Source organism: Lissotriton vulgaris, chromosome 4_1 (genome assembly GCF_964263255.1).
Source record: "Lissotriton vulgaris chromosome 4_1, aLisVul1.2, whole genome shotgun sequence".
Lineage (NCBI taxonomy): Eukaryota > Metazoa > Chordata > Amphibia > Caudata > Salamandridae > Lissotriton > Lissotriton vulgaris.
The window spans coordinates 2100253177-2100265515 of record NC_141691.1 but is presented as its reverse complement, the minus strand read 5'-3'; positions in this window follow the sequence as shown (position 1 = coordinate 2100265515).

The window sequence follows — 12339 nt, the reverse complement described above, 5'->3', positions numbered from 1 at the left end:
ATGATGCACAAAATAAGACAGTTTTGTCACTAACCCATGCACTTAGTGACACACATTTAATCACTCTCTCATACAGTCAGTCATGCACCTACTAAATCCTTCATACAGACACTTAAACATCCACTCATTCTTCAATATGTAAGACATATTTTTACTTTACTGGAACATACAGTCACTGGATGATGTCATCAGTGATGTCATCAGTGATGTCATTTGAGATGTCATCAGTGATGTCATCAGTGATGTCACTGACCATGTCATGAATGATGTAATATGTGACATCATCAGCAGTGGATTGCGGGTGCGCGATATATAGTTAGGGCAACTATATATATATATATATATATATATATATATTCACTGAAAAAACCATTGGTTATAGACCATATATAGTTAGGGATTAGCCTTTTCAAAACCTTATTTTACTCACACAAAACCATTGAAATTTCATATATATAGGCTGTCCGCAATTCGGTTTAAAACGACTGTACCCGAGAAAACCCTACTGAATGAAAATCTGCTGACCTGGTTTAAACCGAGTGTCACTGATTTTCATAGTTGTTGCGCCTTTTGGCCACTTGGTGGAGCCAACGCATTTCATTGGCCTGCCTGTGGTGGCCTGGCGCAGAGGTATCAGGGGAAAACATTGCGTCGACACATGGGGAGCCGAGGTGTGACTGGCCCAAGGGCCAGAGCAACACCAGGCCCCCTGCCTGGCTCACGTAGGGGGAGAGGAGCTGTTGTGGTCTGCCTTATCTCTTACTGTGGCCGCAACTGAGCACTTCACAGCCCTTTAAAAATGACCATTACTTAACGAGTAGATAGATTGTTTTATTTCTAAAGCTAATAAAATGTGCAGGGAATGATGATGTGCCCAGCTGGGTCATGGTTGAAGGACATTTCATTTGCAGAAGACACTACTATCCAGCCCATCAGCCGAAGTACCGTCATACCCGGCCGAACCCATAAACAGAAGAAATCATGACTTGCAAACACAAAATGGTGAGCAGAACCACGTCGAAAACTTAGCAAAAGCGATGAGTAAATGGCTGATGTTAAATCCTCCGCTGTACATTAAAAAGGACAGTACGAAGCACCACCAATCAGGATTAGCGCACAGCAAAACTAAGCTACTTCTAATTGGGCACCAACTTCGGTTTGTGGGTATAACCTTTAAAAAAAAATGCTCGCCACTTGATTACATTAATTCCAGCATGAGGCTTCAGGGGTTCAAGGAACTTGTTAGTTTCCCGAATTGTGTACATTTATAAAATATGTTGCTCATTAAGCTACCACAAAACCCTATGAGGTGGAAGACAGGCTTTATTTTTTTCCGGCAACATATCAGTGCTGGGCTCTCTGAGGAGGCACACGGCAATCGGTTATTCCTGCAGTGGCTCGAGATACTGCAATTTAAAGAAGTAAGTGAGAGAGGCTGCAATGCAGCCACTGACTGTGTGCTTGTGATTAATTAATTCCATGAGACAGCACGCGATCGGCAGCTGCCACAGTCAGTGGGTGCCGATCGTGTACAAAACTCACTGTAACTCAGAAGTTTTGTAGTGTCCTGGCATGGCTGCATGTTCCACTGTTGCTAATTTATTCAGCATATATTTGCCATTTTTGAAACTGTGCTTTTGCCTTGCCTAATTGGGATGAAAGGTGAAGTGCGCCTCTTTCAATTACAAACGTAAGATTGAAAAAAGAAATGCGTTGATGGTATGGCAATGATGTTGAAAACCTTCACTATGTAAATAAGCTTAATTTTACTCTCCTCCACGACTGAAAATGTGCCACTGTGTATTTACACACAGTAGCGCAGCTAGAGCCAAATTTTGGGGGTCGGGGGGGGGGCAGGCTTTGAGGGGGCTAAGAATTTTTTTCGGGAGGGGTGGGGGTTAGGGGGCGATGGCTGATTCTTCCATAAATAGGCAGAGTAGAGCTGCAGGGGCTCTAAGATGGGGTGAGAAGCAACAATGCCTCATTAAGAAGCAAATGGTCATTAAAGACCTGTGAAGTACTCTGTGTGTGCAAGGGAAGCTGTCTCACCCTGGCTGCCACACACAACTGTAAGACTGTCCCTAATCACTAGGTTTCCCATGCCCAGGGGGAGGCTCAGTGAGAAGACCTGTACCTTCTGACCCATCCCCGAGCCCCCTGCCGTTCTGCTTCGCAGGCGCAGAACCGATCAGGCTGCGCTCAGGTCCCTGGGTTGCCTGTCACAGGCCTAGAATTGCCAGCAGCTGCACTGGAAGCCTCCTGGCCGTTTGCCTTCTGCTAAAAAATATAATAACTGGAGAAGCAGAGACTCGGTTGAGTCTGAGGGTATATGTCTGCCGAGGCGCGCCAAATGATGCCTGCGCAATATTCACCTGTCATCCTGCTAGTGCCTCCTGCAACCCCCACAGGGCTATAAAAGTTGTTTTTTTTAATTTTAATGCATGCAGCATGCTTTTCAAAAGAATTGTCATTCTGTGATCTGGTGGCCTTAGATTCGTCTCTCTGAATCTGGGAAAGAGCTCAGTGCGAGGGCAATTTCCACCGGCTCAAAGAAGAAGAGTCTGAAACTCAGAATGCCTACTGCCTCTTTAAATGTAGAGCAGAAAGCAAACATATAAAGGATTACTTGTCACACCAGAACCATTACTGCTCACCATTCCCTGGCAACCTCAATGTGCAGAAGCACTTAGTTTATCCTAGCATGCGTGTACTAGTTTAGCATGCACAGTGGAACCTGTGGGGCACATAAAGACAGGGAACCTCAGCAAAGATGGAGCATGTCTTGACTCACATTTGGGGGCCCACTGACACTACTTATCACTGTACTCAGAAGGTGCAGGAAGCTCGCCAGCTTCCAGGGAACAGTACAGTATCAATTTCTGAAGAAAAATGGAAAAAGCAATAAAAGCAAAGTGTTCCATAAACACCGGTAAAACACTATTTCACTTATATTTTATGGCGCGAAAATGAGTAATCACTGAAAAGCACTGTTTTTTTGAGGTATTGAAATTACTGGAAAACACTGAAAAAACACCACCAGAATTTTCTAAGAATAGAAACTGAAAACAGGAAAGCCTACATATATAGTTAGTTGCACTAACTATATATCGCGCACCCGCAATCCACTGCTGATGATGTCACATATTACATCATTCATGACATGGTTAGTGACATCACTGATGACATCACTGATGACATCTCAAATGACATCACTGATGACATCACTGATGACAACATCCAGTGACTGTATGCTTCTGTAAAGTTAAAATATGTCTTACATATTGAAGAATGAGTGGATGTATAAGTGTCTGGATGAAGGATTTAGTAGGTGCATGACTGACTGTATGAGTGAGTGATTAAATGTGTCTCACTGAGTGCATGGGTTAGTGACTAAACTGTTTTAATTTGTGCATCATTATATCTGTTGTTCTACAAACTGCTGCATATGTTGATCAGTAGCTATATGAATAACTGTATGGGTTATTCATTGGTTGTCCAAGTATTTGTATGGGAAACTGAGTGTGAGTGTATGGGTGGCTGGGAGGTGTGTGACTCTGTACATAGATGTGTGAGTAGTTGATTCACTATATGTATGGGTTCAAAAGTGCATGTGGAAACAGCTGTATGTGCGGTTGATTGTGCATGAGTGTATTAGTGAGTGAATGCATATCTCAGTGCTACATGTCAAAGTAAGTACATATGTAAAACACAGTACATGTGAGAGTTGACATATATAAATAACTGTGCATAAGAGCCAGTGAATGTGTGAGTGGCTGTATGGATCATTGTGAACATGTATCAGGGATTGTATAAAAGAGTAAATATGTGTTAGTATATGTTTGAATAAGTAAGGTGTGTATAACTGTATAATTGAGAAAATGGAGGTGTGATTGATTTTTTGCATAACTGACTAGGTGTGTGAGTAACTCCATGGATGAGTGACAGTCTGTGACTGTCTGTTTACACTGATTGTATCTAAGGTTATATTAGAGTCTGAAGAGGTTCATGTTATTATCACATGAATGATATCATCAGTGATGTGATCAGTCATGTCAAATGAGATGTTATCAGTGATTTTATCAGTGATGTCATTTGAGATGTCATCAGTGATGTCATTTGAGATGTCATCAGTGATGTCATCAGTGATGTCACTAACCATGTCATGAATGATGTAATATGTGACATCATCAGCAGTGGATTGCGGGTGCGCGATATATAGTTAGTGCAACTAACTATATATGAAATTTCAATAGTTTTGTGTGAGTAAAATAAGGTTTTGAAAAGGCTAATCCCTAACTATATATGGTCTATAACCAATGGTTTTTTCAGTGAATTTTCAAGGTTTTGTAAATGCAAATTCCTAACTATATGATGGCCTAAAACCTATGGTTTTTTCTGTGAATTTCAATGGTTTTTTAATAGCAAATATCAAAAGCTGTCAAATGTCAAGTACGTGATAGGTAAAAACTTTTTCGTGTTTATGCACGCTGATGTGCTTTGAACGCTGCCCCCCCCTCTTTTCTCTTAGTAGTACTCTCTCTTTGCAGATAGTGAAGAGTAGTTAACGCAGGCCTTTACCCCCGTTGTAATCCGTCGTGCCTGCTTGTCTCTCCATTTGATTGATTGTTATCCAAGCATTTACTGTTTTACAATTGATTCTCTTTGGTTCATTTTCTATTTACAAACAAGCACAAAGTCGCAATACTCTGTTTAGTCTTTGCAGATAGTGAAAAATCGTGAAAAATCGTGTAAAAAAATTAAATTAATCAAGCAAAATGAGTAGGCCACTAATTGGATCTCTTTTTGACCTCGCTAAAATAGAATTATTAGGAACAACCCTTCATGAGAAATACGAAAATAGTGAGATGAACTGAGCTCCACACCATGAGGGCTGCAAGACAGCTCGGCTTCGTCACCCACCCCGCCCAAAATAACGACAAACCCTATGCAAATATTAAAAATATATACAACACACCAGCAAAGAAACAGGGTAAAACATTTTATTAAATAACTATTTACATAACTATTTTATACTTTTTATTGCCCGATCCGGCTAGCTCAATCGATCGAGCATGAAACTCATGCACTCTGATAGCAAGCGTTGCTACTGATGCTATGCAGACCAAAACTGGTTTTCAGTTTGTACATTTTTCTAGATTTTTCCATCCAAGGTTGGTTGAGTTTGTAGAACGATGGCTTCAGATTTTCAACATACGGTGTGGTGGCGCGGACTGGGAGGGGGCGGTTCGCTCCTGCCCCCTCCCCAAGTAAGATTTTCATACGTGAAAGTACGTTAATGGTTTTGGTCCCTGAGTTGCTTCGATGTCACTGCCATTCTCAAATGGCAAAAGTTCTGGATGTTGGGTGCCATAGTTCAGAGTTCTGAGCAGCGCTTGTAACACTGTCTGAAGCTTATTTCCACCTACTGCAGCTTCACTATTCTCAAAGTAAGTGAGGGTCGTTTGTGGACCTGACTGCATTTGAAAACAATGTGATATGGTACCTCCCTAAACCGCTTGACGGAGGCCCCCGAGGGGCGGTGTGATGGCACGGACTCGGAGAAGACGCTTGGCTCCGACCCCCTCCCCAAGTCTTATAGCACCGGTTTAGCCCCCGACATAGGCGGCCGGCTCCCGGGGTCCGGCGGAACTTTTTGCCTTTTGATGACTCTTCCATTCTGGACCTTGTCCCACAATCCGTTTGACCTGAAGACACGCTGTAGTGGGGCGCCCCTTTACCGTTTCAGTTGCCATTCCGCCCGTTTTTGCTACACTGTGCCTCTTCCGCCATTCAGCTGTTTACCGCCCGCTCTTGCGACTACAGCGTCTCGCTCACCAAGTAGTTGAGTTGCTCCCGCTCTTGCGATGCAACGATAAGCGACTGCCACAGGACTCTCAAAATGGCGGCCGGCTCTTCAGATTTGGGCGTGGTCCACTAAAATGGCCCTGGGACACCTTGGAACTCGGACGCTTCCCTGATAGGGCTTGGGTCCCATTCTCGAAAGCGTCCCCTCAGCCGTGAAGATTCTACAAAAGTCTTGGGGGCCCCCGACTCCCGCAGGCTTCTGGTGGGGAGCAGCTGCCATGTTTGCTCGTGGAATGGCCACGACGGACCTACGACATGCTAGTGCTCTCATGCTGACGCCAGCTTTAGTCTGAAACATCCAGAAACACTGTAGACTACCAATTCGATCAGTTCCGGTATAGCCCCAACATGACCCGGTAGAGAAGAACTTGCCCTCCCCTCTTTGACTGATGGTTCTTGTTGCCTGTCCCCTCTGTTGTCATTTAACAGAACTTTTTGGACTGCTGAAAGGGGTTGTGTTCCGAACGCTGGTTGGTGGAGACATTTTGACTATATTCTTGACCTACGTTGTCGCGTAATGCGTTCTATGACACGCCGCGTTAGCGCACCCGGAAGTGATCCGGGGCGCGGCGCGCAGCGCGTAACGTAAGCATAACAGGTCATGTGACTTGTTAATAAAACTTATAATTGGTTCATTTTACTTTTGTTATTTTAATTAAAAAAAGCTTGGTCATATGACCTAAAAAATACGCTTTTTATTGATTTCGAACTTTTTTTTTTAAACATATATATTATAATATTCCAGGCTAATGTACTTTCCCGGAAAATTTACAACTGTCCTGCAAGTAAAATATATTCCTTTTTCGAGAAAAAGGGCGTTTCTTCGTTCCATGACGGAGCCGTTGAGTAAAAGAGACTCGGCCTGCTGTCTTAGTCGCCGATACGCCTGATTATCAGATTCTTATCGATCACTTTATGTTGCAGGAGTGGAAAACACAACTGCCCTTGACCATTTATCTTTACTGCGTTCCTACGTATTATACCTTTTATCCGTCATGTAATTGGACTGCTTTATTTCACTTGCCTTTTACTGATTCGAAAACAGTGACTAAAAGTAAAAACGTTACCGATGTAAATACTACTACCATGTTTTGTTTTAAAAACCTTTATTGAGAAAATGTCAGTATACAAATACGGGCCTATAACCACGTGGGCCGGCCACGGAGAAAACTGAAATCGTATATGATGAGGAGACATTTACATTATAGAGGAACGTAACGAGCGGGCCATTAGGTTGCAAGAACTAAGGTATCTAACAGTTGCGGAATCGGTGGACGTACATTTTGTAATTAAATTACGACAGAGCCACTTACAAAAAAATCATCTAGATATACATTTGCGGGCAAGTACCATGGATGACGTTAATTCGAACTTTCAATACTACAGTAATCAATAACACATCAGAACTTAATATCAATAGGGATGTCAAAATATTCAATCAATTCTCGTCCCCACCCGCCATGAGCATCAAAACTGCATTCATATCTCGTGATATCAAAGTTGTTCAACCAGTACACAACAAGGAGTTACGAGTCCCATTTATACCGGCGCCATCTTGGGCGAGGCCGGGCAGGTCCAAGATATAGTCAAAATGTCTCCACCAACCATCGGCCAGACCAGAACCCATTTCGGCCCTTTATGCTACAAGATGGTGTCTTCCATTCAGAAAATATTGTTGGCAGCATTTTGAAAGGAAAGATAAAGAGCCGTTCTCCTAGTGAGTCTCACATTGTTACATTTAGGAAGAATGTTGAAGAGTAGTATGTGGAAAATCTGAAGCCATTTTTCTACAAACTCTCAATCAGCCTTGGATGGAAAAAAAAAACCTGAAGAATGTACAAACTGAAAACCAATTTTTGTCTGTATAGCATCAACAGCAACGCTTGAGTCAGCTTTGTGTGAAGCCGCCATTTTGATTCAATCAATAACGTCCCCCTGCACACATTCAGGGACCTGGTCGTGTCTTCAGTTGAAACGGATTGTGGGACAAGAAGCAAAAAGGAAAAGGAAAAAAGTTCCGCCGGACCTCGGGAGCCGGCCGCCTATGTCATGTGCGATCTTTGGCCACACCAGGGCAATAGTGAAGCTGCAGCAGGTGCAAATAAACTTCAGACAGTCTTACAAGCACTGCTCAGAACTCTCAACTATGGCACTCAACATCCAGGACTTGCCATTCGGATCTTGGCGCCTTGTGCTGGTTCCGACCTATTCACACATCGGTCCACTACTGACATCACCTCATAAGCCAACGGGGCACCCCACGCCGACTTTCGGCGCAGCATTGTAGGATGGCCACACCAGTGCGGCAACTTGCTGGACACCACCTCGGTGCCATCCGGATCTCTGCGCGTTCGAGTCACTGTACCGCAAGAGTGACCGCAACTCAGCTGGACACGCCGACTTTCGGCGCAGCATTGTAGGATAGCCACACCAGTACAGCAGCAACTGGCTGGACACTAACTCGGTGCCATCCGGATCTCGGCGCGTTGTGCTGCCTTCGGCCTATTCGCACATTGGTCCGCTACTGACGCCGCCTCACGTGCCTACGGATTTTCTACGCTTTTTGTAGCCCTATGCTGCATAACAGGTCATGTGACTTGTTTATAAAACTTTTCATTGGTTCATTTTACTTTTGGTTTCCTAAAGATGGAAGGCTTGGTCATATGACCTAAAAATAACACTTTTCATTGGTTTAGAACATTTTTTTCCCAAACGATGAAAGCCCCACCTTGTTTCTGGATGTTTCAGACTGAAGCTGGCGTCAGCATGAGAGCACCACCATCTCGTGGCTCCGTCGTGGTCATTCCGCGAGCAATCATGGCAGCCGCTCCCCACCGGAAGCCTGCAGGAGTCGAGGGCCCCCAAGACTTTTGTAGAATCTTCACAGCTGAGGGGACGCTTTCGAGAATGGAGCCCAAGCCCTAGCAGGCAAGCGTCCGAGTTCCAAGGTGTCCCAGGGCCATTTTAGTGGACCAGGCCCAAAACCGAAGAGCCGTCCGCTATTATAAGAGTCCTGTGGCAGCCGCCTATCGCTGCACTGCAAGAGTGGGCGGAAGTCAACTACATGGTGAGCGAGACGCTGTAGCCGCAAGAGCGGGCGCAACTCAGCTGGATGGCCGCCACCTGGGGAGGCCCGTTCACGCCGCCTCCCCCACGCCCCCCCCCCCGGGCCGCCCCACGCCAATTTTCGGAGCAGCATTGTAGGATACCAAAACCATCGCAGCAGTTTACTGGACATCACCTGGGTGCCATCCACAACTCAGCGCGTTCTGCTGCCTTGGGACTATTCGCACTTCAGACCGCTACTGACGAGGCCTCCCCCCGCACCACCCGGGACGCCCCACGCTGTTTTTCTGAGCTGCATTGTAGGAAACCAAAAACCAGTGCGGCACCCAGGTGACATCACCTGGGTGCCGTCCAGAACTCAGCACGTTGTGCTGCCTTGGGACTATTCACACAAAAGACAGCTTCTGACCATTGTTGCTTTTTTTTGTCAAAAAATGTTTCAATGTATTTACAGTTTTTGTTGCGTTCGTTATATTTAAAAGTTAATAAAGTTTTATAATCCTACTTTGTTGGAGTGCTATATATTTTTAAAAAATCGGGTGAATGGGGCCTTGAATCGGGTTATTGTCATGTGTGGGCTTTGCAAGTGTACTGCTACAGGATCGGACATTTCAAACTCAAATGCACGTTCTTTTTCTTACCTTTCCGAAGCATGGAGCGCAATAGCAGGCAGAGAAAGGGTGATGCAAGTGTTGAACACTGCCTGGCCTGGCAAGTTGCTGGCAGTGCCCCCCCCCCGCCCGCTCCTGAAAGAGGACACACACACACCGCCGCCCCGAGTACTTCACAGATCTTTAAAAGACCCCGCTTTGCATGTCAGTGATATTTATCACTAATGACATGCAAAGTGGGCGTGCCAAGATGTTAGCGACTGGAAACAGTCCCTAACATCGCTATCTCCTATTACCAACTTTTGGAGATATTCGCGCTAAGCGCAAATATCTCCAAAAGCTAACACCTGCCCTGAGCAGTTCTTAGCCATGTTATCCAATGGGAGGTGGATAACATGGCTAAGAGCATTTGCTCGATAATGCATGAATATCGCTGACTTTTCAGCGATATTCATGCATTGCGGCCGTTTTTTATCGCATTTGCGATAAACCTTGCTAATAGCAAGGTTTATCTGCGATAAAAATCGCCGATGTGCGGCGATAATTTTTGTCTCTAAACAAGTTAGAGACAAAAATTATCGCTAGTTGTTGGTAATATGCCCCCGGGTTTTTGCTTGCAGAAATCGGGAGGCGGGAGACTAGCACTGAAATCAGTAGTCTCACGCCTGAATCGGGAGGGTTGGCATGTCTGGATTCTCTATATCTGGGGCCATAAACTACGTCCGCAGGGCTATGTGATAGCCTGGGACCGGCCTGGCATCTAAAATGGCTGCCGTGCACGACAAAATTGTGGCATTGGAAAAAAGGCAAGATGGCGCAGACAATGTTTATCAATAAGGATTCATTTATAACAAAATATTTTATCGCACTGACAAATTGGCGGTCAACACTTCCTGATTTCCATCGAATCGAACGTTAACAGACGTCACGCAGCAAAAAAAAAAAAGCTCACGCACAGCCGCTGGAAGACATGTATCAACATATATGAGCCTCCTCAGCCACCCTCAGAAAACATAAGGGATCAGGATACGTCTCCCGCACCCCCTTATACCTAGTAATTTAATTAAAACAAAACACAAAATGGCGAATTCCCGTTTCGCTACCAGTTTGCGGCCCGGGAAGCGCTTCTACCGTGAAAAATCTATTTTTTTTCCCCACGGGACCCTTTAATAACCCCAACATCATACCTAGGGGGTCAAGAGGGGAATACCTTGCCCCCTTTCATTAAATTCCCCCTTCGTTTTTCACCTCTTCTTCTCTCTCGATCCTACCGAGAGACAAGATGGCACACGCACAGCCGCTGGAAGACATATATCAACATATATGAGCCTCCTCAGCCACCCTCAGAAAACATAAGGGATTAGGATACGTCTCCCGCACCCCCTTATACCTAGTAATTAAATGAAAACGAAGCACAAAATGGCGAATTCCCGTTTCGCTACCAGTTTGCGGCCCAGTTCGCGGCCCGGGAAGCGCTTCTACCGTGAAAAATATATTTTTTTTTATTTTCCCCATGGGACCCTTTAATAACCACAACAACATTCCTAGGGGGTCAAGAGGGGTATACCTTGCCCCCTTTCATTAAATTCCCCCTTCGTTTTTCACCTCTTCTTCTCTCTCGATCCTACCGAGAGATAAGATGGCGGCCGCTCCGGACTGTTTAGAATGTTGACAGACACCGGGGAGCCAATCAGCTTCGCATCGCAAAGTTCCGTTTCACGAAAAGTAAGCGGACCGGAGCGCAGCCCGGAGCGCTGTTACAGATATATATCTTGTTTTGAACGTTAATTTCTCAAAATCCACTGGAGCACATATATTGAGACCTAGCAAAGGCACATCGGGCTAACAGTCCCTACAATTTTGCCAAGTTTCGTGCAAATCCATTCAGCCGTTCGAGCTAAAAGTGAGGCCAACCGCCCTATGGAAATTAACATGGGGAAAAGGCGTTTTGGGACCCCCCTTTTTTCTCGCCCCCCCCTTGACGAAACCCCCCCAAATTTTAAAGGGCTGCTCAGAAACAAAATGTGCCATTTTCCTGAAAATTTCTGCCGATTCCGTCCACAAACGCCAAAGTTATTAGACATAGAATTTTCAAAAACCCCATAGGGAAAAAATCCTAACTATATATACCTACTGGCGAGACGCCAGTAGGTTATATATATATATATATATATATATATATATATATATATATATATATATATATATATATATATATATATATATATATATTCACAGAAAAAACCATAGGTTATAGACCATATATAGTTAGGAATTTGCATTTACAAAACCTTGAAAATTCACTGAAAAAACCATAGGTTATAGACCATATATAGTTAGGGATTAGCATTTAAAAAACCTTATTTTATTTGCACAAACCATTGAAATTCCATATATAGTTAGTTGCACTAACTATATATCGCGGACCCGCAATCCACTGCTAATGATGTCACATATTACATCATTCATGACATGGTCAGTGACATCACTGATGACATCACTGATGACATCTCAAATGACATCACTGATGACATCACTGATGACAACACCCAGTGACTGTATGTTTCTGTAAAGTTAAAATATGTCTTACATATTGAAGAATGAGTGGATGTATAAGTGTCTGGATGAAGGATTTAGTAGGTGCATGACTGACTGTATGAGAGAATGATTAAATGTGTCTCACTGAGTGCATGGGTTAGTGATTAAAGTGTCTTAATTTGGCAATCATTATTTATGTTCTTCTGTAAACTGCTGCATGTTTAAATCAGTAGCTATATCAGTAACTATATGGGTTATT